The sequence below is a fragment of the Dreissena polymorpha genome, chromosome 11 (genome assembly GCF_020536995.1).
Source record: "Dreissena polymorpha isolate Duluth1 chromosome 11, UMN_Dpol_1.0, whole genome shotgun sequence".
In the NCBI taxonomy this organism is placed as follows: Eukaryota; Metazoa; Mollusca; class Bivalvia; order Myida; family Dreissenidae; genus Dreissena; species Dreissena polymorpha.
In genome coordinates this window covers 77,829,821-77,836,441 of record NC_068365.1, presented here as the reverse complement: position 1 = coordinate 77,836,441, position 6,621 = coordinate 77,829,821, and positions in this window count along the sequence as shown.

Here is a 6,621-nt window from a genome sequence, read left to right as displayed (position 1 = left end):
TACCTCGGCATAAGAAAGGAAATATTAGATAAAAAGAAGTAAATGACAACTTTTCCTTGGCTTGAACACAATGCTCAGTGCGTCGGGATCATAACGCAGAATAATGCTTATGCATGCATGTATCATGCAGAGCAGTTTAAAATGACAGAATAGAAGCGTTTTAAATACATTGATGTTTATAAGTTATTGGGCATGAGCACACCTTGCTCGTGATGTATCCTTGTGAAACCGTGATGCCCGTCGTCAGTTCGTGCGACCATATATGCATGTATGCGTTCACTTTTGTTCAAACGGCATTTCCTCTTGAACGTTGGTAAGTATTTGATGAGACTTTACATGAATGTTAGTTGAGATGTCCTCTGTAAAATTGTTCGAATCTTTTCTTTGCGATACGCTTAATATTTAGGTCACATGGCCAAAAATAGTTTTTGAAAATAAAAATAAACAATATCCTCTTTAATAGCTGGTATATGACATTAAATGGTGGACCTCAACAATGATTGTGTCAAAAAAATGCCCCCTATGAAGACTAACTTCGCATCGGATGACGTCATCATTTAATTATCTTATACAGTAAAAACTACTGAAACAATATTGGTTGAAAATGCAAAGCCCAAGGTTTTCATAGTTGGAATGTAGCATCATCGAGAGGTTATCTATACAGTGTGTTCAATTTATGTTCAAGTCAAAAGTGACCTCGCTCAGGGGGTCACCAATTTTTTACATGATCTTATATAGATTCAATTAGTATCAGGACATGTTATGCTGATCAGTTTGTGTTGATAATAACTCCATTATTTGCGTATGTCGATGAAAATAATTGATTACAAAATACAGAATTAATTGTTCTATTGTAAATTATAAATACTCATGGTTGCAATGGAACAAAAATGTTCTTTTTTCATATTTATTATTATTTTAAAGAAATTAGGACAAAAACATAAATGCAAAATTAAAAAAAAAACCTAGACAGATATGGAAGATCATTAACATGTTTTAAATAAAAAATGTGTGCACATTTTCTTGAACTATGTGTGTATTCAAAAATTGAACAGTTTGTTTGCTACGAACTTGAGACTAAAATGAATAACTGCTCATGATACATATGTGTTGTGCATCTTTACTGCCAGGCATTTTTCATTTAATAATTCTATTTTATTCAACGATTGATAAAATTAATTAGACAAAATTAATTAAGTTTACAGTTGCTATGGAAACAGTACATTTTCAATTGCATATACATGCTATTTGTTATCAACAATATATTTATAGTTAATATATTATTAATCATAGCATACTAGTAAGTGTAGATAGAAAACAAAATTTTCTCATTTCATACGTAGAGGTTCAAAAACATGATTTTTAACCGTTACAAAATTGCAGCAATGAGCACTACGTATTTAATTGCAGACGTCATCATAGATTGAACGTTACACAACAAAATGTTTGTTTACCGGTAAAAAATAAGATACATGACGATGTATACATAACATGAACACATATGTTTACATCACATATATTGATGTCAATATGAACTACAACATAATTAGTGATTTTATTTTTAGAACACATGTCAGGCATACAATACATTATATTTATTAAACTGTACAGAATATTTTATAGTGATATCACTATGAGTTAGTTGTTCATCATTTATCATAAATCTGAATTTCATATATCTGACTTATTTTGCAGAAACAACAAAAATGTAAACGGTATATTCCCTAAACATACTTTACATGCTTAATATGTTTACTTATGGATGACAGACTGTTAAAAAAAACATAAGATACATATCGTTGATGTTATGTACTACAAATTCATGCATATCAATAAAATCTATTTTTCTTACAATACATAATGTTAAAAAAAACATCCTTTGAATAAGATTATCTTTTTTAATTACAGGACAAAACTGTTTAATAGCTAAACACATATAAGGTAAAAAATGCAGTCTGTAAGTCTTCTTTTACTTCCAATCCAGCACATCTCATAAATAGAAGATGTGCTAATGTCCGGTGAATTTTACAAAACAAAATACACAAAGTTAGTCACATTTCGGACAGATTAAAGTGATAGTATTGGCATTTTTTAATGTTGAATTGAGCTGAAAAGAATTAACAGGTCAAAAGAGTAAGTTAAAATGTGGTTACTAACCAATTATCTGCAACTCATCTTGCTATCAGTTGTTTAAAAAAAAAATAATTTTATATTCGATATTTTACGTGACTCACCCAGTCCTATAAGCCGAAATGATCCGTAAAACAAAATTGTGTCTTTGTGTCGTATAAACGAATCTGCACTAAAACTAAATTTAGGTTCACATTGTACATGCGTGATCAGTTGTCAAACGAAAGTACGGCTGATGTTTAAATGCATTATTTTTCTTTTTCCGGGATATTGTTTAAGTATGTTGATGCTCCATTAACAAATATACGTGTATATGAAGTGAAAACACCAAAAATAAACAACGGTTGCGATAGACACCTATAAACTGTTTCAGTATATTCGGTAATAAAATTTCGCGATGTGAAATCGAAAGTACATCGCGATAATAGGTGACATAAATATATACACACTATAAATAACGCAAGTAGATTTATCATTTTATATATAAAATATATACAATTTACTACGCAGGCACAATTTGCATTCATGGTTTTACCACGTGATCAATCTACTTGCGTTATTTATAATTAACGGGTTACATGGTAGACATACCCAGTAAAATTTATTACCGAATATACTGAAAATATGAAAACTTAACAACTTTTTTCAAGTTATTTAATATACCCGTCGTGATATGTTAATCAATATAAACTAATAATTGTAAAAAATACGGTATTTTAGAACTTTTCTTTGTTCGTCAATCGCGGTTGACAGTCCCTTTAAAACAGTACATTTTGATTAGGTGTGAGTTGTGTGTGTGTGTTTCATACTGATCCAGTCTTACAAGTGATAGCTAAGTCATTTATAACTGACCATTGACAGCATTCCTTAATTTAAAAGTAAACATAACTGCCGACGATGTATTCATGCACTTTTATTTTGTATAGAGTTGAAGGAACAGTATGTAACTATGCAGCGATTTAGTTCTACGGGAAGCAACTCTAACATCATCATGTGAAAATTGATATTGTATTATCTCTCATTGAATCTTGAACTTCAACACGTTTTTACTGTTACATTTTGAAAATGTCCATATGTTAACGATAACAAATTTAAAAAATGTCACAAAGTAACAAATATGCATATCAACGATGTTTGTACATAGCATTAATATCTTGCTATAAAAAAGTTTTGTTCATATGTATATCTATCGCTCGAAACTAAAAAAAAATCAACTTATCGTTTGTAATTTGACCTGATGCTTATCCGTGTCGCATATTTCATGGTCCTTTCTGCTCCTAATTGGTCCGGGAACTTTTCTGTATGGTTTTAATATTGGAGGTTCTACTTTTGATCATAGGCGCTCACTTCACAGTTTTCCAAGGGACCAACATGGATTGGCAAGCTGCCCAGGACCAGCGCGGGTTAACACGGTGACTGTACGGATTGCCAAGGAACGCTTTTGGTAAAGCCCGGTAGAGCATTGGTAATAAAGTATGTTTTAAAATCAGGAATCTTTCCTATTTTACATAAATTTCTTATGAAGGAATGCATAATTATTGATTGTAAAGCAATTAACTAGTCCTAGTACAATAAAGAATATTTATGAAAGAAACAAATCTTCCATATGAATAATTTGTGACTTTTGAACCTTTTGTACTCTTCCTTAACTATTAAAAGGTTCTTATGATTTTCAATTAATTCTTGCTTTTGTCTAAGGAATTATTCTTACCTTTCGATATGCTATCCAGCAGCTAGTCAATGATTGGTCCAATAATTTTAACGGCAGATCAAATTCCGGGCTACATATAAACGGCCGAAACGCAGAAAGTTAGCTTATTGAAGTCTAGCTCCAGAAGATGCTCATCTTAATATTGAAAAACAACAACATTTATATCAACAAATCCCACGCCTTGAACAAGTTTCAAACCCTAAATTGATTCCTAAATGACAAGTATACACTATGCACTTTTCAAACTTGAATATCTCAGTTATGAGTAAAGGTATTTTACATGCGATCATTTGACTACATTCTATGCAAGCTCACAAAAAAATCATTCATCCGTGACGATTTGATGCTTAAGAACGTGGGATATGTGTGGTTCCATATTTTTGCACGTGGAAATGGTGAAAAGCGATATATTCTAGTTTTATAACAATTTAGTTATTTTAGGTGGGTTCTTGCGCAAGGAAAACATGCAATTATTTACAAAACAAAATATAGCTCGTATGAATATTCAGTAGGGCAATTGCGCACTTTGCATTTTGCAGGCTACCTTCCCAACTTGCTAAAGCGTCCGATCGTCACGGATGAATGATTTTATCGTTAGCTTGCACATAATGTGGTCAAATGATCACATGTGCAATTTTAAATAAAAATATTTACTTATTTCTGAGATATGTAAGTTTTAAAAGTGTTGCGTTAGAAAAGTCACCAAGTGTAGTAAAACGCGATATACATGTTATCCCAATTTAATTTCAATTTCATCATTCTATGTGAGTTTTTACACAATAAAAACATAACATTAATTAAAGAAAAACAATATGGCTCGTATGAATGTTCAGGAGCGCAACGGCTCAATCGGCATGTTTCAAGCCGGTCATTTATTAAGACGTGTAAGTTTATGCGTTTTACTTTTCACATTGTTATTGTTTTACGTTGTACGAGTTTGCGAATTTGACTTTTGAAGTGACGTTTTTAATTTGTTAAGTTTGATATTTTGTAGTTTTTCAATTTCAATTCAATTTTCACGAATTATCAAATATGTTTTGAATTAATCTTGGTCCAAATTTCAACACAAGCCGTTAAAAAATAAGGGAGCTATATTGATATGATTAAAGGGATCTTTTCACGCTTTGGTAAATTGACAAAATTGAAAAAAGTTGTTTCAGATCCGTAAGTTTTCGTTTTAGTTATGATATTTGTGAGGAAACAGTAATACCGAACATTAACCATGCTCTAATATAGCCATTATATGCATCTTTTGACGATTTTAAAACCTAAAAATTATAAAGCGTTGCAACGCGAAACGATTGAATAATTTGGAGAGTTCTGTTTTTGTCGTTAAATTTTGTGAAACTACGAAGATTGCTTATATAAGGTATAAAATACGTCAAGAATGTGTACTCGGCGGATTAGCTCAGTTGGCAAAGCGTTTTTACTTCAGGACTCTGGCAGGACTCCAGGGGTCACTGGTTCGAGACCTGCTCCGGGCAATGTTCTTTTCCCTTTTTTAATTTTTTTCTTGATTTTTTACTGGAGCTTTTATGATCCAATGTTTACATTTATCAATATATAGCATTTAATGAATAAGTTAAAAAAATGCCAAAATCTGTGAAAAGGCCCCTTTAAGTGATGCGTTAGAAAAGTCTCCAAGTGTATTCATGTCAATCAATTATTCAGTTGATCAGTTACGACTTGTATATTTAAACTGGCAACCATATGAAGGCATTAAAACGCCATCGCTCTGGTCAAAGACAATTTAAGGCTGGATTGTTTTCCTTCAACTGCTTCCAAACGTTTTTTTTAATCACGAACACTACATGTTGTTGTATAATTTACTCACCATATATGCTTGCATATATCTAACAATACGGAACATGCCTCGTCATCAATCGGTTATATAGTTATTTGTCACGTGTTATATGTGAAATGATGGACATATTGCCTTTGTCCAGGATAAAGCAGATCACATTAAGCACATCATTATGCAGGCGATTTCGTCAAATGCCTTGGATAAACAACGACAAAGGCAAAAGCGATAGTTGTCTTCATACTAGTTACATGTATTGGTATTTCATAACCGATGCAGCGGACTGTTATGCCATGTTACTTTCCCTGAGCTGTGCGCGGTAAATATGCGTTTAACGTACTATATCAAAACTGGTGGGGGAGACTATCAATATGAATTGCCATTAGCAAATTGTTTTAAAATATTTTATTCGGCGATCGTTTGCTCGGTCGCCGTCGGACATTGTTAATTGCGCTCATGTTAAGGGTGTTCTTGTATGGCGTCAGGCAAATTACCTTAAACGAAACCTTGCCTTGAACATGGTAATGATATAGTTAAGTAATCATGTTTACATTTAGTATTGTCGAAACTTTTGCTATTTCGAACTCCTTAATACATAAGAAAACAGTGCTCAAATTTGCCACCAAATGCATGTGTTGTTGGGTTGTGTGTGAGAACATTTTATCGAGTACACTGGGTTACCCAAAGGATATGCGCTATTAAGGTTAAGGGGAATATTGCTCGGTATGCATCCTCTTGAAGGATATAGGTCCAGAAATTTAATTCAATGAAAATAGATTCAGGTGTTTTTAAAATTGATCATTTTATGTATTGTTTAAAAGTTATTTTGTTTACTACGACACGAAAATACTACATTATAACAATCGCATTTTAATCTACGTTGATCACGCGGTGTGCAATTGCTGTAGCTAAGCTCGGAACCAGACAAATCTCGGTTTTGAAGAACATTTTTATATTAGTGTGCAACCTATGGTGTAGA